Source organism: Hyperolius riggenbachi, chromosome 8, assembly GCF_040937935.1.
Source record: "Hyperolius riggenbachi isolate aHypRig1 chromosome 8, aHypRig1.pri, whole genome shotgun sequence".
NCBI lineage: Eukaryota > Metazoa > Chordata > Amphibia > Anura > Hyperoliidae > Hyperolius > Hyperolius riggenbachi.
The window spans coordinates 168524315-168548480 of NC_090653.1; positions in this window are offsets into that span (position 1 = coordinate 168524315).

Sequence of the window (24166 nt, forward strand, 5' to 3'; positions counted from 1 at the left end):
AACCAAACTATGCAAGCAAATGCATGTAATGACATCAGAACTGCTTGGGTTGCAATACCACTGCAGCCAGCAGTAAACGCTGCAGACATGATCATAACATTACCTCCCCCCCCCCCTTAAAAGCGGATACCAGACGCTTTTCAAAACTGAAATTCCCGACAAAACAATCTGACTGATAATTCATGATGACCGGGACAGCCCGGCAAGACCAAATTCCAGAATCAGTCCCCACAAGACTGGACCCATCAGAACCAGAACCTACAGAACCATGCCCGTCAGCACTACAAGCCTCAGTGTGACACCCATCAGAACCACGACTTCCAGAAAAAAGCCCCCAGAAACTCTCTGAGCGATACCCACCGCCTTCCAGGGACTGTCCAAAAACGCCAAAGCCTTTGCAATGCCCACCGGAACTGTCCTTACCAACACAAAACCCACCGTTGAACCAGTCCAAGGTGCCAGGACAAGTTTCCTCAGAGATCTCCCAGAACACTTGGAAGCTCCAAAGAGATCCCCACAGGTCAGAACGCCCCTTAGGCTCACATGGAGAACTATCAAGAACCCCTATGGAACCCAGGGCAACTCTAGAGTCAGGGTCACAAGGACAAACATCAAGATCAGGGCTTTTAGGGACCAGAACCATCTCCGGGCATGCAGGCCAACCGGCAACATCAGAACATGTCTCCACTAGGGAAGCACGTGAGCACGCTAACACAGACACACTTGGGCACTCTGGCATACGAAGCACATCTGGGCACACTGGCACAAGAGAGACCTCTGGGCATGTCAAGGAACTGCGAACCTCAAAGTCAGTCAAGACAGGACCGAAACCAGGACTGGGCAAAAAAAAATCATCATGACTAGACTTCACAGTTACTGGATTCTCACTAAAAAATGCAGGATCAGACTTAGATGTCTCTGATTCCAGCAAGGTTATTAACAAATCATGTTCAGGGGCATTTACAAGACAGGACAAATCTTCTGATGTATGCACCGAACTAGACAGGGTTCCCATAACTTCTTCTGGACTAGACAGAGACTCATCAAATACACTGGATTGGAGCTCATGAAGGGCTGCAAAACAAGTCAGTATTGCAGCAATCCCCACTGAACTAGGCAAAACTGAGGAACTCACTGGACAGGAAGGGGACTCTGGAACTTCTGCCACACCGGCCAGAAAACCAGAATTTTCCAGGATACAGGGCTGGGTTTCAGAAACACTCATTAACCCGGACTGCAATTCTGAGATTTCTATTATTTTTTCCAGCGAGTCAGGATTATCCATGTTACAGGGCAATACTTCTGAAACATTCAGAGGACAGGGCTGAAGTTCCCTGACTACTGTGATATCAGAGAGGGACTCAACATCTTTAGCTAAATCAGACTGTGTACAGGGCAAGGTATCAAAAACGCTTGCTGACAGAGACAATGTTTCAATAGCTTCTGCTTCACTGGGCAGAGATTCATCAAGTTTTAATAGAGCAGACTGTAATTCCAAAACAGCTGCTAAACAAGAGAATACTACTGCAACACCCACTGAAGTAAGCAGTGCCTCAGACTCCTCTACTAGAGGATCTGAAGTATCCAAAGTACTGGGTGAAGCATAAGACTCTGCGACCACAGCTTCACTGGACAGGATCACTGAACAGGCCATATCGCAGGGCAAAACCATGGAAGCACCTGCTGGACAGCATAATGATTCTGTGACCTGAGCTTCATTGGGAAGATGTACTGCACAATTCATGGTACAGGGCAAATTTACTGGAACATTTTCTGAACAAGGTAATAATTCTACGATTTCAGGTTCACATAGCAGATGCTCTGAGCTATTCACGAAACTAGAGCGAGGTGTAGAGACAGGAAGATCAAGACACAATGTTTGTGCATCTGAAGCACTATTCAATTGTAAAATTGGGAAATTCAGATGCTGGGGTTCTGAGGTTTCTAGACAGGATTGCTGGGACTCAGAAACTAATGTAGTGCATCTATTGGCATCTGCTGGATCAGACAGGAGTTGAACTTTATTAACATAGGTAAATTCTACAGAAGTGTTTGCAGAGGCAGGGAAAGATTTTCTAATGTCTGTTTCCCTGAACAAAGACTCATGAGTACTGGCTAGGCTGAACTCAGAAGTCAGCAGGACCTCTGGGTCCTCTGCTGAGAAATTTGTGCAGGGCAAGGTTAAGGAAGTATTAGTAATTTCTGTCTTACTGGGAAGTAACACTGAGTTATCCATGGTACAGGGTGGAATTACAGGAACTTCAATTTCACACAAAAGGAGCTCTAAATCACTCGCTGAATCAGCCAAAGGTGCTGAAGCAGGCGAGTCCTCAGGAACTGAGGAAGTGGAACAATCTCCAATTGACAGTGTGTCTTCCCTGGTATCAACTGATTGAATCACATAAAAATCGTCCAAAATCATTCTCCACACATCGATCAATGGAGCCACAAAGTCATACCCACACACACCAGTCTTTATTAGGTTATAAGCCGACTTAATGCATGCATTCAATACTAATTCACTTTTTGCACTGTAAAACTGACAAAATGAACTTGCATCTTTCTTCCATTCATAGACCAGGGCTTCCATCTCTCCTTTCTCAAATGGAGGATCCCATGCATATTTAACAGCTGAGCATTCAGGTTGATCATAGTTTGCAAATGTGTTTGTGGCAGAAACATACATTGGGTTATTTAGCAGGCGATTGGCCGATTTCTTATTCCTAAGGATCTCCAATACCTGTAGCAAGTGTTGAACTGTAGTGTATGCAAATTTCCCTTGCTGCACGAATAAATTGATCTGTTCAATACTCTGTAATATATCTTCATAATCATATTCAGATAATTCATTTAAACAAGAACTCTTATTTTCCCTGGCTAGCAATGAAAGTTCATTAGTAGTTTCACAGGTCCATTTGACTCCCCTGAATGGTGACTGAATTTCATTATCTGCTAATGGCGGAGTCTCATTACAGATCTGATGCGCAGTCGCTAAGGGCAACGACTCCGCTGATTGTAACGCTTTTCTTTTGGAGCGTTTACGTTTGGCTTTAGACCCTGCTGCCTTAGGTGATTTATTCAAAGCAGAAGAAAAGTTATCAGAACAATTATCTGCTTGTTGAGTATCTTTGTAAGCAGTAGAAGGAGCAGCTGATTGACAAGCTGCCAGGAGCTTATCAAAAGGGCTAGGCAAATCGGTTTTGCGCAGCCAGTTATGGATCACAAACGCTAGAAATTCCAGTGGTCTCTCTTTTAAATTGGTATGATCCAAGACATCGTAGGCCCACTGAAACAATCTTCCCTTAAATAAAACATAAACTAGCTGGGGGGCCCACGTTGAAACAGGAGTAGCCTGGAGCCCGGGATTGGCCAGGAACCTGGTACATTCAGAAAAAAACTCATTTTCTGTTTCAGAATTAAGTTTCTCAAATTTCTTAAAGGAACAGGAACCATAACAAACTGTGTCATTTTTGCTGCAAACCCCCCCCCCCCCCACACACACACACACACACAATGGGGATTGGTAATGGGGCTACCATAATGTTAAGCTTGGAGGTGTATTCTCCACGGTCATCACGTGATGCATAAGCTGACGTGAAGGAGGTACACACCAGCACAAGGAATCAGGATATCCCCAGTTTAGTGGAGGAGAGGACTGACTCCAATAGGAGATTGTGGCGCACAGAGCCGGTGCAGATCCGAACAGCCACAAACAATACTTTCGTGATAACGTCTCAGCGCAAAGTAGCGCTGAGCGCATAAACCAGAACTGAGGAGATCAGGGCAGGTAGACAGAATGAACGCTTGCTTAACTAGCCACTCCTTAGTGACAGCAAGCGTCCACAACAAGACAGACTGGAATGAGGCAGCCAATGCGTTTGCAGCGATGGCGTGCCTCACAAAGACAGGACAGGATAGTCAGGAAATAGCAGGATCAAGATAGATGAACGTAACACAGACAAATATACAATAAGTATATTTTCCTAGCGTATTACAATTACAGCTATCAATTAAACTATTTGTAACGTCTGACTAACATATGTATATATCGGCAATGAACCGATATATGACATAAGCAGGAACACTGACTAGCACTGGAGCAATACAGGGAACAGGACTCAGAAGGATTCGCTATCTCTTCGCAGAGATGAACGCAATCCACAAACGGTAACAGGACAGGATTCAGAAGGATTCGTTATCTCCTCGCAGAGATGAACGCAATCCACAAACAGGACCAGGAGCAGGATACTAGCTCAGCACGGGTGATCACGATACGCGCAAACTACCAAAACGTGCTGGAAGGCTGACTAACTGAACACAGGAAATAAACAGTTCGTGTACGTATATATCAGCGACACTGATGTATCAACGTAACACGAATACAAGGAAAATAACAAAATGCGCAAGTATGCGTATATATTGGCGATGAACCAATATATGACACAAGACAAGCAGAGTAACAACTTCTAGAACAAGAGCAGAACTAGGAGGACTCGCTGACCCCTTCGCAGGAGTCAGCGCAGTCCACACGGACTAGGAACGAGGTGGGGCACGAGCAGAGTAACAGACAGAATCTGAGACTATGGTAGCCCATCAAGCATTGCAGGAAGCAGTTCTTTATACTGAGGTCATCCAATGGGAGCAGACCTGCAGATTCCCACACAAGTGAATGGTAATTAATCACAGGCTGACAGCAGGAAAAGGCAGACAATGATATGCAGCCTGCAGGAAAGGGATTGCCCCTCCATTGCAGCAGACAATGTTTGTTTACACAAAAGCATATTAAACTTCAGAGCGACTGCAGATGGAATCAGCAACTAGTTTAAGTGCAAACCAAACTATGCAAGCAAATGCATGTAATGACATCAGAACTGCTTGGGTTGCAATACCACTGCAGCCAGCAGTAAACGCTGCAGACATGATCATAACAAAGGGTTACTGCATGTGAAGGCTGCACATGGAATAGGGGACTGCATATGAAATTGCAGAGAGGGATTATTGGACACAGGGGATGCAAATGGAAGGGCCCTGACACATATTGAATGTAAGGGGCTATGTATGGAAGGGATATTACACATGGATTGGGTGTATGAAAGAATGTTGGTCTAGAGCAGGGGTGTCACACTCAAATACAACGTGGGCCGAAATTGTACACTGGGACCTAGTCGCGGGCCCAACATCAATGTCTACTGGCCACTTTCTACCCTTATTATGTTCCTAGGGGTCTAATGACCCCCCTTCAGCTCCTATACAGTTCCCTGGTGTTTAGTGGTCCCCTCCCCTATACAGTTCCCTGGAGTCTAGAGTCCCCTATACAGTTCCCTGGAGTCTAGTGTCCCTTATACAGTTCCCTAGTGTTTAGTTATTTCGCCCATCTCCCCCATATGTCCTCCCTAGTGTTCTAGGGCTTCACCTCCAATATAGTTTCCCTGGTGGTCTAGAGCAGGCCAAACATAATACAAAGTGGGGAAACCCCTTGAGGGCCAAATTTGAAGGCTCCGGGGGCCAGATTTGTCCCGTGGGCCGGAGTGTGACACGTATGGTCTAGAGAGACAAAATTATAAATCCACCCGTATGTCTGAGTGCAAGTATGTTTCTAATCTTGTGCATCATGCAGTGACATATAATAATAATGGCAGTATTTGTATAGCGCCTTTCTCCTGTCGGACTCAAAGCGCTTGCGAGGCAGCCACTAGAGCGCACTCAGTAGGCAGTAGCAGTGTTACGGAGACTTGCCCAAGAAACTCCTTACTGAAATAGGTGCTGGCTTACTGAACAGGCAGAGCCTAGATTTGAACCCAGGTCTCCTGTGTCAGAGGCAAAGCCCTTAACCATTACACTATCCAGCCATATGATAGCAGATTAAGTTTATGTCAGTGTTGTTGTAAATACTGATTGCTGAGCCCATGTTAGTTTACTAGCAAAATGGTGCCTGTTGATGAACAGTAAAGATCTAAAAGGACCTGCTTAGTAGGAAAATGGAGAAGTATATGATGTATAGAGAAAACTGACATATACGGGTTGGTTCACTAATATTCATGCAGTAATCTTCACACACACTAATTAGTGCAGGGCATTGCACCTCGATGAATGCTTGATTCAGTATAACTAACATGAGGTTTATTTCAAAAACAAGTAGTTTGTTCATTATCTGATTAAGCCACTTGAATTTGGAGGCTCAGTTAATGCAGAACATGAACTGTCTAGTAAAGATGGTCCAAACGGTTCGCAAAATCAGCTGTTTGCATCCGTGGTGGGACATGAACACATAGCGCGTTTGACCGGCCCCCTATACCTCGTCATTGGGCTAAACTATGACCCTCTACAGCACAGTGAGCAGACACATGGCAGCCAATCAGGATGCACTCCCCCACGGACCCCCCGCCCCCCTATGAAAATGCAGCAGCACCGGCCATGTTCTCAGTCTCCGGCTGCTGCTTCTGCTGAGAGGAAGGGACAGGTTGCTGCAGAGACAGGGACAGTTAGCTAGGCTGTTGTTTAGCTTGTTCCTCACTTAAATTTATTGCTGAAAGCACCCCCAAAAAAGCCCTTTTGAGGGCTAATATTGTTCTGATGTGTTTTTTGTTTTTTTCTCTGTGACACACTGCATACAGTCCCAGCTGGCCCTTGTAGTCTGCCAGCACATTCTATTACCAGTGCATATCTTTCAGCTGTATCTGTGATTGCCCTTACTATAGCATAGCTCTCTGTGTGGGTGACACACTGCATATAGCACACAGTCCCAGCTGACCTTTGTAGTCCGTCAGCACACTCTATTACCAGTGCATATCTTTCAACTGTATTTGTGATTGCACTTACTATAGCATAGCTCTCTGTGTGGTTGAAACACTGCTTACAGCCCACAGTCCACGCAGCTGGCCCTTGTTGTAGTCTGCCAGCACACTCTATTACCAGTGCATATCTTTCAACTGTATTTGTGATTGCACTTACTGTAGCATAGCTCTGTGTGTGGGTGACACACTGCTTAAAGACCACAGTCCCAGCTGGCCCTTGTAGTCCACCAGCACACTCTATTACCAGTGCATATCTTTCAACTGTATTTGTGATTGAACTTACTATAGGATATCTCTCAGTGTGGGTGACGCACTGCATACAGCCCACAATCCACGCAGCCATTTGATTGCGCACACTGCTTTTACCGCACTTCAATCTTTGTACAACCATTCCAATATCACAACTGCATGTCTCTCTGTGTGTGTTAAAGTATACAGCCCAGTGATACACACACAAAGCTGCTGTGTATTTGACACTGACTGTGTGCCTCTTTGTGATTACACACACTGTCTACCACTATTGAATATTGTTAGTACTACTGCATACCACAATATGGAAAAAATGACATGCAGCGGCAGAGGTGGGCCACCCCACAGGTCTTTTTGAAGTTGTGCTGGTGTGATTTTGTGCGGCCCTCCGCCAATGCACAGTGTACCCTCAACCCCCAAAATTCTGAGGACTTATTTAACTGGTTAACACAGAACACCTCATCCTCCTCAGCGTCCGTATGGAACCGAGACAACCATGCAATGTGGGAGCCTGGGAGACGAGATGAACAGGGGGGACAGAGAGGAGGGGAGACAGAGAGGAGGAGGAGACGCATTGCTGTAAGCAGCAGGGGTAGCTTATCGCAAACAGCTAATGGCGGTATCCAATGGAATCTATCACCACCTAGAGTCATCCAGTTAACACGCCCTTCAACGCCTGCTGCTGCTACCACCAGAATGACGTTATCCCAGAGCTCAGCAGTGTGGCATTTTTTTGTGTCTCTGCCTCAGTCCTCAGATTACAGCAATGCCATCTGTAATATCTGCCAATGAAAACTGAGTCGTGGAAAGAGCAACACCCACCTAGGGACAACTGCCTTACAAAGGCACATGATGTCCAAGCACAAACACCAATGGGATGAGCACATGAGGAAAAGCAGCACACAAACGCAAAGTCACCCTCCGCCTCCTTTTCCTCCGCCTGGTCCAACATCTTCAGCCGCTTTATCCTCTGCTTCCAAAAATTTGTGGCGATTGGGACGCCGCAGTGGAAGATACCAGGCCACAATAATTTTTCCAAAAAAGGCGATACCCAAACTGTACGGTGATGTTGAAAGGCAAGTGGTGTCATCTCTGGCACACAGCATTGGGTCAAGGGTCCATCTGACAAGGGATGTCTGCCTGACAACCCTTTGCAGCTGTTTGTGGTGCGTTAAACAGTGAGTTTAGTCTGTCTGTTTGAAGCAGTACACTACTTACACTACCTGATCGATATGTACACACTCGAGATGTTTTAAAGCACTTTATGCCTCTAATTTAGGAATGTAATGTGATTTCTGCCCTTTAGGGATTATAACTCTACTCTGCGTCAAATACGTAAAGTTTAAAAACAAAATCGATATTCTCTGGAAAATAAAAATACTACTCAAATAACTAATATATTAGGGGACAAGGGAGGAGGAGAGGAGATTAGGCTGATGGCTCAAGATACAGATAAGCCTGCTTCTGTGTAATGTTTACAAACAGTGAATGTTTCTGCTGATGGGATGCTGCAGTATAGAATTTGCAATGGGGCCTTTAGCTATGTAGCTACACCACTGTACATGTGCATCTATTTATGCAAAGCATTAGGTGCAAAAATAACACAGTAGCATGAGAAGCAGAAAGGTATAAGGAGGCATAAAGCCTGGAAAGGAAATAGGTTTTATTAAACAGAGAGAGGTGACCAAAATTTACTGAGATACAAATGCCTTCTCTGAACTAAGCATTTTAAAGACAAAGTAGTGAATGCAATAAACTGAACTGAACCCGAGGTAAGAGTGATATGAAAGTTGACAACTTGTCATATTTATTTCCTTTTAAAAAATACCAGTTGCCTGGCAGCCCTGCTGATCTATTTGGCTGCAGAAGTATCTGAATAATGCCAGAAACAAGCATGCAACATGTATTTGTATTTATGCTTTATACTGTATGATCTTGATTATTTTGTATATATACATATATATATATATTTATTTATTTTTTTGATTGATTCTGTAACGATTGGTGTCAAAAACACAGATTTTTCTGATTATTGGTGATCTGCAGTATCACCAATAATACAGATATTATACCTGATTATGTGGTGATCTGCAGAATCACCAATAATGCTAGTATAGCAAGACACGGGACAACCAATGTGGAATTGTGTTTTGGTGCAACAGTAATAAGAAGAGGAGATCTCCCGAGGAGAGAGAGTTTCAGACAATACTGCAGCCAGTGGACACCTGAGGAGCAGGGACCACTGACTGTGCTGCAAGGATGATCACCTGAGGAGCAGGTGATTAAGAGTACACTACAGCCAAGGATCTCCTGAGGAGCAGGAGATTTAGACTGTACTGCAGCCAGTGAACACCTGAGGAGCAGGGACCACTGACTGTGCTGCAAGGATCATCACCTGAGGAGCAGGTGATTAAGACTACATTGCAGCCAAGGATCTCCTGAGGAGCAGGAGATTCAGACTGTACTGCAGCCAGTGGACACCTGAGGAGTAGGGACCACTGACTGTACTGCAAGGATGATCACCTGAGGAGCAGGTGATTAAGACTCTACTGCAGCTAGCGGACACTTGAGGAGCAAGTGTTACAGACAGTGCTGCAAGGGCTGATCACCTAAGGAGTAGGTGTCAGCTCTTAGAGATTCCTCACGAATGGCTAGGCCCACTAGTGAGGAGGACAGGAAGGTCAGACAAGCAGGGTAGGCAACGTACGGACAGATAAAGTACAAAGACGGAAGGCTGATTCGATGTTTAGATTCAGGCAGAGTCAGCAACAGTAATCAGATAGGCAGAGGTACCGAATCAGCAAACAGGAGAATAGTCAAGGAAGCAGAAGGTCATAACAGATAAACAATAGCAATGTAGCAATATCCTAGTCTAGGTGTGAAGTCCTTGGTTTCAACACCTGGGATCTAGACTAAGGTATAGTACACAGATAACACAATGCAACTAGTACTTTAAGCTATCAATGGAAACTGGCTAAGTGTGGATCCCCAGCTCCAGCTGGTTCTAGCACACTGTAGGATCTGACTAGGGTCTGAGCGCTAACACGTTAGCATTTGCAACAGCAGACAACCAGCAACTGACAGGCAGGTCCTATATATACTCAGAGCGCTCAACAGCGCCGCCCCAGTCACTCAGCCAATCCGGAGCACTACTGGAGTCAGCTGACCGGCTGATCAGCTGACTCCTCTTTTACTTGCATAAAGGTCCTGTCGCTTGGCGTGCGTGCTTAGCTCTCAATCTATGTGTAGTAGAAGGACCAGGCAAAACAGCAGCATGTAGCTGCGCGGCAGAGGCCGCCGGCTGATACGCGGAGATAGCCGCCATGCGGTGGTATCTCCGCTATACTTTACAGATTGGTTACGCTAGATACAGTAGCTATGACTTTATAGGATTAGTTTAAAAAAAAAGAAAAAGAAAACATGGAGATGTCTTTACTCATTGGCCCGTATGCAATCAACTTTTTTTTCCTAAGTTTTAACCTTTGAAATATTTTTTTAACTTCTCATTAAAAATTACTTTTCAGCACTTTGCAATTGAAAAGGAACCAAAATAGCTGAAAAAAAGTACTATGTAAATTATTTTGAGTATTTTCTTGCTTGCTGGTGGTTTAAAAAGCATGTTATTGACAAGTTGGGAATATATCACCCAGGAGGAAACTTTGGAGAAAAAGTAAATTGTATATGGCCCATTGATTAGAAACTTTGGAGTAATGGCTTTATTGTACTTCAGCTAAACCTGGTGGCTGCAGGAGTGAAACAAATGATTCTTGAATAATTATTAAATAATCTAACTATGTAGAGTGCAGTTGAAAACAATCAATAGCACTGTGAAAAACAAGCACTAAGAAAAATACATGGTTTGAAAAATGTATGTGATTCTTTGTTATGCTGTATAGCAGCTGTGAATCTGGATTATCATACTGTATTTCATCACCTATGGCTTATTATTGTCAGGTTCTCCCGAATGTATTGACCAGCCAATGATAACGTAGTGAAGTGAGAAAATTGTGTTTTTTTTATATCTGCTTGTTCAGTTCCTTGTGTGTATGTCTGTTTTTAAAGTACTGGTCACAGAGGTATATGTATACAGGTGAACCTGAGTGAAAAGAGAGAGCAGAATCTAGGCTATATGTCCTCTAGTTAATGCTGTAAAAATGATTTAAGTTTGTTGAATGTACTTTCTCATCTGCATTCAAGACAAGAGGGATTTATCTGGAGTGTTCTTGCAATTAGCAGAGATTGGGCAGCTGTTTGTTATATTACTGCATAATCCTAGACTTATCACTTCCAGGGCACAGGATAAGAGACACACGGGATACTCGCAGAGACACACGTCTGTTCTTCACGTGATACATATGTTCATCTCATCAGGATGTATGCTTCGCACTGGGGTGGATTTGGATCCAAGCTGAGTACTTGCAAAGAGGCCAAGTTTACAGGCTTTGTTTTATTAACACATTTAACATGCCTGTTTCATAGTGTAACACGTTAGGTGCTCATAAACTTTAACTGCTATAGTGACTCAGCCAGGCCTCTTCCTAGAGAGACGGCAAAGAGATGAAGTCACCTTGGCCGTGTCTGTGAAGGAATGAGCTGCTGGAGAACAGACACAAGGATGCCAACTCCCCATATAATACTTCTCATCCAACTGCTATCTGGAAAACCTCATCTGTTGCCTCCCTTCTTTCTGAATACCCTTGTGAGGTTCTCACCTCTCATAGTCAGAGAGAGAAACGCCCAGAAGGTTGGAATCATAGCACAAGAAAATTTTCCCCCAAATCCCACGAAAGGCCAAGGAATGAGCTGCATACAGACATATAACATTTGTAGTGCAGTCTTGCTTAGCTCACTGTGGCTTACAGAGGGGAGCGGAATGTAGAGTGTGAGAGGAAGCAGGAGAGAACACAGAAGGGTCACAGACATGACAGGAAAAAAAGGCTGAAATCTAAAGAAGAGATTCTTGCATTTAGCAAATGATGTGGCCAGTTTAAGCCATGCAGAAGGTGAAGAGGGCTTTCCCAGGCCCCATTCTATCAATGTGGTTATAACTGCAGGAAAACAGGACACCTTCACTCAATGCTTCATGCCTGACCAGTGCTGATACATTTAACTGTTTCTTCAGCCACAAATCATGGATAATTCCAGAGGTATAGGAAAGGAATACAGTTACAAACTTTCCATTTAATACAACTTATGTGTGTTTTTTTATATAAGAAATCTGGTGGAACTATTATGCTATGGATCCAATCAGGTATTAACACTCATAGAAAGGATTCTTGAAAAAATGTGACTGCAGATGTGTCTGCGCAATATATACTGTTATGATGTATAATACATCCAGATTGTGGATGGAAAAGCACTTGAATTTGTATCTCCATAATCATGGAATGATCTATATGTGAAATGTATCGGTCAGCCAATGCTGGACAATGTTTTACTAATAACAGAGACTACATAAATATCTTAATTGCAGATGTTGCTCTTAAAGAAATTGTCTTGGAAAAAAACATGCGTATATACTGTAAATTTACATGAACAAAGATCATATGACACAAATGAGATCGAACATGAGCAGTCATTGCATACCATAGCATGTAGAGTAAAAACCTGAAGAATAGAACCAGGATGCCATTTGCTAGCCTGTGGGATGCTTAGGTGAATGCATGTTTGGTGAACGCAAGCCCCTTCACCGCGGCAAGGTAATGATCATGAACAGGAATTGGCACATGTACATGCCTTTTGTTTTGTTGTTGCAGCTGCAGTGCAGCCAGAAAAATTAGGCAGGCATGTACACGCACCCAAAAAATTATTATAGCAAATTCAGGAATCCGCTTGGAGTCCTGGACCCTGTTGGTGGTGGCGTAGAAGGCAGTTAAGCGGCCTGCGGACAGAGGTGCTGTGTGGGGAGCTACTTAGTCTTGGGGCAGGCAGTCACACGGCATGCAGGCAGAGATGCAGTGTGTGGGGACTGACTTAGTCTTTGGGTAGGCCTGAGCGTGCTTTGCATACCAGGCATCCATGGTCAGATGGACCCTTGACCCAACACTGTGTGCTAGAGATGTCACCACTTGCCTTTCAACATCATGGCACAGTTTAGGTATCGCCTTTTTTGAGAAATAATTGTGGCCTTGTATCTTCCACTGCGGTGTGTGGCTTTGCTTTTGTGTGCTGCTTTTCCTCAGGTGGTCATCCCATTGCAGTTTGTGCTTTGTAATCATGTGCCTTCGTAAGGTAGTTGTCCCGACTCCCTACACGGGTCTTGGTCTTTCCACGGCTCAATATTCGGTGGCAGAGAGTACAGATGGCACTGCTCTTATCTGAGGCAGACACACAAAAAAATGTCCACACCACTGAGCCCTGGGGTGATGGTACTTTGGTGGTGGTGGCCGACTGAGTGTTAAGTGGGGTGCCAGAATCAGAGCAGGAGGAGGAAGATATGTCACGCTTCCATGTAGAAACTGAGAAAGATGAGGTGTTTTGTGTTAAATAGTCAACTATGTCCTGACAATATTGGGGGTTGATGGCACGTGCCTTCTTCTGAACACTGTACTTTGGTCGAGGGCCACACAAAATCACCACAGCGCAACCTTGAACAGACCTGCCAGGTGGCCTGCCTCTGCCTTTTGTTTTGTCCATATTGGGGGGGGGGGATGAAGTGAAAGGTATGCACTGACTTGACTAATACAATGTGCAGTCACACAGGTGCAGTTACCAGGTATGCACGGAGTGGTATATCACACTGCGTGCGCTCATGTAGGTGGGTGGGTGCACAGTGAACAACAGGTAGGTATATGCAGTGGGTATTACAATGTGCACCTGTCACACACAGACAGGTACCGGACAGGCACAGTGATACTGCATGCGCTCACGTAGGTGGGTGGGTGCACAGTGTACAACAGGTAGGTATATGCAGTGGGTATTACAATGTGCACCTGTCACACACAGACAGGTACCGGACAGGAGCAGTGACACTGCGTGCACTCACATTGGTAGGTGGGTGCACCGTGAACAACAGGTAGGTAGGTATATGCAGTGATGGGTATTACAATGTGCACCTGTCACACACACAGTTAGTCACTGAATGTGCTGGGCCTGGCAGTGGCACATTAGGAATTATACAATACAATAACATTTCTATAGCGCTTTTCTCCCATAGGACTCAAAGCGCTTAGGCTCTCTCAGATTCAGTAATTAGTAGGATGAAGTATTCACACAACAAAAGTTATATTTCTGCAAATGCCAGACTGAACAGGTGGGTTTTCAGTCTGGATTTAAACACGTCCAGGGATGGGGCTGTCCTGATCTGTTGAGGTAAGGAGTTCCAAAACGTAGGGGCAGCATGACAGAAGGCTCTGGGACCAAAAGTTTCCAAGTTGACTCTGGGTATGACTAGATTATTAGAACCTGTGGATCTGAGAATGCGGGGATTGCTACGCAGCTGTAACATATCTTTCATGTATCTAGGGCCTAGATTATTCAGGGATTTAAATGTCAGTAGGCCGATCTTGAATAGGACCCTCCATTCTATAGGTAGCCAGTGAAGGGAATGCAGGACTGGCGTTATGTGGCAGTGACGGGGTTGGTTGGTTAGCAGTCTGGCAGCAGTATTCTGTATCAGCTGTAGGCGGTACAAGACCTTTTTTGGAAGGCCAGTGTAGAGAGCATTGCAGTAGTCCAGTCGGGATGTGAAGAAGGCGTGGACTAAGGTTGGCAGATCTTCTGGGGGTATGAGGTGCTTGATTTTTGCAATGTTCTTCAGGTGAAAATAGGATGATTTCACCACAGCAGAGATTTGAGTTCTGAAGTTTAAATCCCCATCAATTAGAACTCCCAGGCTACGCACATGATCAGAGCTGCGTAAATCCGTGCCTCCTATTCCCAGTGGTGAAGACTGCAAGTTAAGTTGTTTTGTTATCATGCTCTGCCCTCCAATCAGAAGGACTTCAGTTTTGTCTGCATTTAGTTTCAGCCAGTTGTCATTCATCCATTGCTGTAGTTCACGTAAGCAGGCGTTTATAGTTAGAGTTGGGTCTGTCACACCAGGCTTGAAGGAAAGATATAGTTGGGTGTCGTCTGCATAGCAGTGGTATGTCAGGCCATGTTTTTGGATTCGTTTTCCCAACGGTAGCATGTAAATTGTGAAAAGCAGGGGAGAGAGGATTGAGCCCTGGGGCACCCCATACTTAAGTGTTACAGGGGTGGACAGGAAGGGCCCCATAGACACTTTGTGGGTTCTGCCACTCAAGAAGGATTGGAACCACTGAAGTACTATGCCATCAATGCCGCAGTATTCCTGTAGCCTGTTTATCAAGATGTCATGGTCAACTGTGTCAAAGGCTGCAGAAAGGTCTAGCAGTATGAGGATCGAGCACTCTCCTCTGTCTCTTGCCATGAGCAGGTGGTTGCATATTTGGATGAGGGCAGTTTCAGTGCTGTGGTGTTTCCTGAAGCCAGACTGGAATGGGTCATAACTGTTATTTTGTAGGATTCTGGCTTCTACAGTGGTGTGAAAAACTATTTGCCCCCTTCCTGATTTCTTATTCTTTTGCATGTTTGTCACACTTAAATGTTTCTGCTCATCAAAAACCGTTAACTATTAGTCAAAGATAACATAATTGAACACAAAATGCAGTTTTAAATGATGGTTTTTATTATTTAGTGAGAAAAATAACTCAAAACCTACATGGCCCTGTGTGAAAAAGTGATTGCCCCCCTTGTTAAAAGAATAACTTAACTGTGGTTTATCACACCTGAGTTCAATTTCTGTAGTCAGCCCCAGGCCTAATTACTGCCACACCTGTTTCAATCAAGAAATCACTTAAATAGGAGATATCTGACACCAAAAGCACCTCAAAAGCTAGACATCATGCCAAGATCCAAAGAAATTAAGGAACAAAATGAGAACAAAAGTACTGTAATTGAGATCTATCAGTCTGGTAAAGGTTATAAAGCCATTTCTAAAGCTTTGGGACTCCAGCGAACCACAGTGAGAGCCATTATCCACAAATGGCAAAAACATGGAACAGTGAAGAACCTTCCCAGGAGTGGCCAGCCGACCAAAATTACCCCAAGAGCGCGGAGAAAACTCATCCGAGAGGCCGCAAAAGACCTCAGGACAACATCTAAAGAGCTGCAGGCCTCACTTGCCTCAATTAAGGTCAGTGTTCACGACTCCACCATAAGAAAGAGACTGGGCAAAAACGGCCTGCATGGCAGATATCCAAGGTGCAAACCACTTTTAAGCAAAAAGAACATTAAGACTCGTCTCAATTTTGCTAAAAAACATCTAAATGATTGCCAAGACTTTTTGGAAAATACCTTGTGGACCGACGAGACAAAAGTTGAACTTTTTGGAAGGTGCGTGTCCCATTACATCTGGCGTAGAAGTAACACAGCATTTCAGCAAAAGAACATCATACCAACAGTAAAATATGGTGGTGGTAGTGTGATGGTCTGGGGTTGTTTTGCTGCTTCAGGACCTGGAAGGCTTGCTGTGATTGATGGAACCATGAATTCTACTGTCTACCAAAAAATCCTGAAGGAGAATGTCCGGCCATCTGTTCGCCAACTCAAGCTGAAGCGATCTTGGGTGCTGCAGCAGGACAATGACCCAAAACACACCAGCAATTCCACCTCTGAATGGCTGAAGTAATTAGTAAAACAAAATGAAGACTTTGGAGTGGCCTAGTCAAAGACCTGACCTGAATCCTATTGAGATGATGTGGTATGACCTTAAAAAGGCGGTTCATGCTAGAAAACCCTCAAATAAAGCTGAATTACAACAATTCTGCAAAGATGAGTGGGCCAAAATTCCTACAGAGCGCTGTAAAAGACTCATTGCAAGTTATCACAAACTCTTGATTGCAGTTATTGCTGCTAAGGGTGGCCCAACCCGTTATTAGGTTCAGGGGGCAATTTCTTTTTCACGCAGGGCCATGTAGGTTTTGAGTTTTTTTTCTCACTAAATAATAAAAACCATCATTTAAAATTGCATTTTGTGTTCAATTATGTTATCTTTGACTAATAGTTAACGGTTTTTGATGAGCAGAAACATTTAAGTGTGACAAACATGCAAAAGAATAAGAAATCAGGAAGGGGGCAAATAGTTTTTCACACCACTGTAGCTGGAGGTATACAGCTTTTTCAATTAGCTTGCCCAGAAAGGGGGGGTTAGAGACAGGTCTGTAGCTGGTCATTGCATCTGGGTCCAGGGAGGGTTTTTTGAGGAGAGGCCTGATGATTGCTTCCTTCAGTAAAGCAGGAAATATCCCTGATTGTAAGGAACAGTTAACAATTTTGAGGAATACCGGTACGAACAGGTCGGGGCAGTTCAACATGAACTGTGTTGGGGCAGGATCCAGGTCACAGGTAGTTAGGCGGACGTGAAGGAGGATGCTTGATGTGACTTATTCATCAATTACCAAGGCTGTCTATGCAACACAAGTGTCAGTGGGACACACACACATACAAAAAAAATAGATCACAAGAACAAGATTAGCTGTCAAAAGAGCTGTTGTGGGGTGCTTTTTTAGCAATAAGAATCAGCAAGGAGCAAGCTAAGAAGCCTACAAGAGCCTAACTAAGCTTTCCCTATGAGAGCCTGCAGCAGCTTTCCCTTCTCTAATTAATGCAGGCACACAAGTGAGTGAAAAGCCTGACGCTGCCTGCCTTTTATAAGGGGGGGGGGGGCTCCAAGAGGGAGTGTAGCCTGATTGGCTACAATGTGCCTGCTGACTGTGATGTAGAGGGTCAAAGTTGACCCTGATGCACTATGGGGGCGAATCGAACTTCCGGAAAAGTTTGCGTTCGATCGCGAACGCGAACCACCGAAATTCGCCGGGAACCGTTTGCCGACAAACCGTTTGGGCCATCTCTAGTAGGCACATACGACTGTCCTTCTGCTACACAGCATTCATGCAGTCTTCTTAGGCTATAGGGGTGTCGTGTATGCACTAAACTGCATTTAGCAGAATTACATGCATAAAATCTTGCGCATAATGAGTAGAGCGTAATGCATAGCTGAAGTGTGATTGGATTAGCCACATGCTTGTTTCAGGTGTGTGATTCAAACTTTACTGCAGCCAAAAATATCAGCAGGACTTCTAGGCAACTAAGATTGCCTAAAAGAAAATAACTATGGCATCCACTATTTACCTCTCAGTTCAGGTGTACCTCAATAGAATTTTTAGCAGTTTGTTCTGTAGGTGAAATGTGAAATTCAAACAGTTATTTTATCTTTAGGAAATTCCTATCATAACACACAAAGGGCTTGATTCACTAATACAAATAGCATGCCTTATCAGAGACAACACGCCTTATCAAAGTTATCACGCTTTATCAGAGTAGAATAGCAAGCGCTACGAACTTATGCCTGCTAATTGGCAACTCCACTTGTCCTGCCCTGAGCCCCTTCGGTTTCGTAGGGCTCGCTCTGATAAGGCGTGTTAACTTTGATAAGGAATGCTATTTGTCTTAGTGAATAAAGTCCAAGATGTGGAACTTTGTCTTTTAGCTACCTATTAACCATTTCCGCTGCCCGGACGTGAAGCTCACGTCCGGGCGGCAGCTCTGCAGCGCTCCCGCGCTTGGGCGTGCTCCCGCCCGCAATCGCGGGCGCGCCCCCGCATCCCCGCTGTGCCGCCCGGTAGCCCTGGGATCAGTGAAAGGGAACATGGTTCCCGATCACCGATCCCTTTCCCCCGCAGAAAAACCGAAGCGCTCACCTGTGAGGCTCCGGCTCTTCTGCCCGGAGAGATTTCCGCATCCCCCTTGTACTTCCGCCTAGAGAGAAGTACAAGGAGGGAAACAAAAAACGAAGGTGGCCATCTTGTGGCCAAATAGTAAAACTACAGCTACACATTTTTTACATTACTATTTACACAGCTAACAACATTAAAAATTAACAACAATCTATCACACCACCTAATCTAGGCGGCCACAACTTGAAGTATAGCACTACTCAATTGAGGAGACTCCAGGGTACCCTAACTGAATATTGCATCTTTTATCAAACCCAGGATTCATCGCGTGCTTAAATATACTTTAATTTAGTTACCTGCAAAATCATTACAACAATAGTGGCTCACAAACATTAAAACATCCTAAAACCAATGACTGGCACTAGTGCTGCTTCTTACTTAACTCCCACTGTCACTGTGATATTTATCTGCCACATCGATCACCCAGCCGCAGCCTATGCAAATCGATGGGTTACACAATCACATCGGACAATTGTGGGCCCTCCACCCGGCGCACACCATGAGGCCTCCACATGCAAATTATATAGTGCACTTATTCCTGGGGACAGCTAGCTGAACAGTTCAATCTTCTTTCACCATACTTTAGCTTCCAAAGTCCTTAAAGCAATAGATGTAATATCAATGCACATTTGGATGGCCTCTTCCGGGGGGACAGATGCAATACAGTCCAATGTACTCCTACACATGTCATCTAAGGCAGATCATTCAATCTATTTCGCTTGCCCGGACTCTGGCATTACTCATGGTGCCTCTTATTCACTACAGCAGCTCATCTCCCGCTCTTCCGCCCGTTAGGGCTGCACTAATAAACTTGCATTCAAAATGTGTTTTACTCACAACCTTCACGCAGTACTGCGCTTTTCCGAGGGAGCTCAGCTCAGGGCTCCTGTGGTTCTGGATGCCCGATGCCACCTCCGCATCACCTCTCCGCGTCTCCTGCACTGGCTGCTTGTAAATTTCCTGTAGAGGTTCCTGGCGTGGCCCGGCGTCCCGGGATCTCGTGAGCGCTCACATGTGCCAGTCAGGCCCCGTCCTCTGACGCGTTTCGCCCCGCCCACGGGGCTTTCTCAAAGCGAAATGGGGATGGAGTTCCCTTCAGCAGTGCGGCCTTAAAACCTCCTCCCCTTCAGGTTGAAAGGTCATCCTGTACTCTGGCAGCCATCTTATATGTGGTAAAAGGGGGCAAACAGCGGAACACTTTAACTTTTCTCCAAGTGATTTCAAACCACTCAAGACTGGTTGTTGTCTTTTTAGCCATGTATAATCTGTCCCCCCTGTATATATATACACTTAATTCAGGAAGTACACCATGTTGAGGTCAGAATTTAAGCCTTCCGGCATACCAATGGCCTCCATAAGTTGTTACAAACCTAATAGGGTCACTTTTTTCAACTACACCATCTGTTTTTTTACGTGGAGCTCGCCCCATCAGTAATTCCTTCCTGTCTTTCTCTAACATTCTCTCAAATTCTGACTCAACCAACTGCTCTGGATATCCTCTTTCCACCAACCTTTGGCTTAATTGTCGACCTTCCCTCACAAAATCCTCATCTAAGGTACAGTTCCTCCGATGTCTATGGAACTGCCCTCTCGGTACTGCTCTCTTTTGTGACACTAAATGGTGACTCGAATAGTGCAACAAAAGGCGGAGAAGGATAGCCCTCTGGGGACCCACTTTGCCCGCTATCACAATAAAGATCCCTCTGGACTGCGCTTCAAGGGAATTGTGAAACAAAAGCTGTCACACAGAGGAGGGGACATAGAGAATGAGCTATATAAAATTGAGGCAACATGGATTTATCGGTTGGGAACTAGAATCCCGGAAGGCTTAAATTCTGACCTCAACATGGTGTACTTCCTGAATTAAGTGTATATATATACAGGGGGGACAGATTATACATGGCTAAAAAGACAACAACCAGTCTTGAGTGGTTTGAAATCACTTGGAGAAAAGTTAAAGTGTTCCGCTGTTTGCCCCCTTTTACCACATATAAGATGGCTGCCAGAGTACAGGATGACCTTTCAACCTGAAGGGGAGGAGGTTTTAAGGCCGCACTGCTGAAGGGAACTCCATCCCCATTTCGCTTTGAGAAAGCCCCGTGGGCGGGGCGAAACGCGTCAGCGGGCGGGGCCTGACTGGCACATGTGAGCGCTCACGAGATCCCGGGACGCCGGGCCATGCCAGGAACCTCTACAGGAAATTTACAAGCAGCCAGTGCAGGAGACGCGGAGAGGTGATGCGGAGGTGGCATCGGGCATCCAGAACCACAGGAGCCCTGAGCTGAGCTCCCTCGGAAAAGCGCAGTACTGCGTGAAGGTTGTGAGTAAAACACATTTTGAATGCAAGTTTATTAGTGCAGCCCTAACGGGCGGAAGAGCGGGAGATGAGCTGCTGTAGTGAATAAGAGGCACCATGAGTAATGCCAGAGTCCGGGCAAGCGAAATAGATTGAATGATCTGCCTTAGATGACATGTGTAGGAGTACATTGGACTGTATTGCATCTGTCCCCCCGGAAGAGGCCATCCAAATGTGCATTGATATTACATCTATTGCTTTAAGGACTTTGAAAGCTAAAGTATGGTGAAAGAAGATTGAACTGTTCAGCTAGCTGTCCCCAGGAATAAGTGCACTATATAATTTGCATGTGGAGGCCTCATGGTGTGCGCCGGGTGGAGGGCCCACAATTGTCCGATGTGATTGTGTAACCCATCGATTTGCATAGGCTGCGGCTGGGTGATCGATGTGGCAGATAAATATCACAGTGACAGTGGGAGTTAAGTAAGAAGCAGCACTAGTGCCAGTCATTGGTTTTAGGATGTTTTAATGTTTGTGAGCCACTATTGTTGTAATGATTTTGCAGGTAACTAAATTAAAGTATATTTAAGCACGCGATGAATCCTGGGTTTGATAAAAGATGCAATATTAAAAATTAACAGTTTATGTCCCACACCAAAATATTACCCAAATAAAAGTTTTAATAGTAAAAAAAAAAAAAAAAATTACAATTAGAAAAAAAAAAAAGACATAAATAGTTACCTAAGGGTCTGAACTTTTAAAATATGCATTTGAAGGGGGTATACTACAAACATTTTTAAAATTATAAGCTTGTAAATAGTGATGGACGCAAAACGGAAACGATGCACCTTTATTTACAAATAAAATATTGGCGCCATACATTGTGATAGGGACAAAATTTAAATGGTATAATAATCGAGACATATGGGCAAATAAAATACATAGGTTTTAATTATGGTAGCGTGGATTATTTTAAAGCTATAATGGCCGAAAACTGAGAAATAATGATTTTTTTTCCATTTTTTTCTTATTAATCTTGTTAAAATGCATTTACGGTAAAGTGGCTCTTAGCAAAATGTACCACCCACAGAAAGCCTAATTAGTGGCGGAAAAAACAAGATATAGATCAATAAATTGTGATAAGTAGTGATAAAGTTATTAGCGAATGAATGGGAGGTGAAAATTGCTCTGATGCATAAGGCGAAAAATCCCCGCGGGCTGAAATGGTTAAATACCGTTTCTTCTAGTGTTACAAAGCATTTTTAGCTTGGTATTTTAACAAACGAAAAAAACATCCCTCAACACTTGTACAGCCTTGCCAAACATTCATTATTAGACTAAACTTGCAACAAAATAAAATAGTTCCTATTTTTTTAAAACTGACTTATAATTTTCTTTAGGATGAACTGAACATTTTCAAAAGTTATTGTCATATATTTATACTCAGAGTTGATTCCTTGACTTGCACATTTTTTTTATGTTTTATTTGAAATCGAAAAGTGCTCCTAGCATATGTATCTGGTAAAATGGTTCCTTGAGGAGTACAGTACTTGAGGTTTGTGATTTACCTTAGACTGCCTGAGACCAGCAACGATTCTGCTAAAAGTGATGATATATATGCACTTACTATTCACTCTTCGAACCACTTACTAGTTCACCATTGTTATTATTATTATTGATTTACAAAGAGCTGACATTCCCTGGCGCTGTACAGATTAAGAAACAAACATGGGGTACAAAATAAAGCACACAATGGCATACACAAAATATTGATAGTGATACATAATACATTGTTTTTATTACCTACACAAATGACTTAAACAGGTTTTGGGGCTAATTAGATGCAGTTTAGGCACTAATTATGTGTAAGTAGGCTCAGAACCTGCATAGCTTAGATGTGTCGGTATGATTTGATATCATATGAGAGATGATTTGGCAACCCTGATAGTGACAAATGTAACATGATGATCAAAATGTATAGGAAAATTCCAAGACACAAAAGGGTAAGTGAGTCCTGCCTTTGGGAGCTTACAATCTAAAGGTTTAAATATCATGCTGGATAGTGTAATGGTTAAAGTGTACCAGAGACAATATCAAATAAAAGTTTTATACAGCCGCCGGAAAGATAGGTAGAGAGCGCATTTCTCTCCGAAGACTGGCCGAAGTTACAGAACCCGGTACCGGTGATTAGTGTTGGGCGAACACCTGGATGTTCGGGTTCGGGCCGAACAGGCCGAACATGGGCCAGATGTTCGGCATGTTCGGCCCGAACCCCGAACTCAATGGAAGTCAATGGGGACCCGAACATGCTGCAATACGGCCCCCCTATGGGGTCGCAGGCATAAGAGGGGAGCATGCCCCGATCGCGGGGGGGGGGATTCGGAAATTCCCCCCACCCCCTCCGCTAGCGCTCCCCCCTCTGCCCGCTTCCCCATAAAAAAAGTTTGTTGAAAGTTAATAGTACCGGTGGCTGGCTCAGTGGCTGGCTGGCAGTGGTGTGAGTGAGGAGGAGGAGTCCGACTAGGACGCGTTGAGGCCGGGCAGCGGGCGGTTCAGCGGTAGTACCCTTGTGGTACTTCCGCCCTTTCTCTGACCTCACGTCCTCTACGTGATCACGCATACGAGGGTACGCGTGACGCATACCCTCGTATGCGCCATCACGTAGAGGACGTGAGGTCAGAGAAAGGGCGGAAGTACCACAAGGGTACTACTGCTGAACCGCCCGCTGCCCAGCCTCAACGCGTCCTAGTCGGACTCCTCCTCCTCACTCACACCACTGCCAGCCAGCCACTGCACTGAGCCAGCCACCGGTACTATTAACTTTCAACAAACTTTTTTTATGGGGAAGCGGGCAGAGGGGGGAGCGCTAGCGGAGGGGGTGGGGGGAATTTCCGAATCCCCCCCCCCCGCGATCGGGGCATGCTCCCCCCTTATGCCTGCGACCCCATAGGGGGGCCGTATTCGGGCGAACAGGGCCCTGTTCGACCGAACATGGGCCCTGTTCGGCCCTGTTCGGCGGGCATTGAGTAGTTCGGGCGAACCCGAACTAAAAAGGCCGAACACCATTA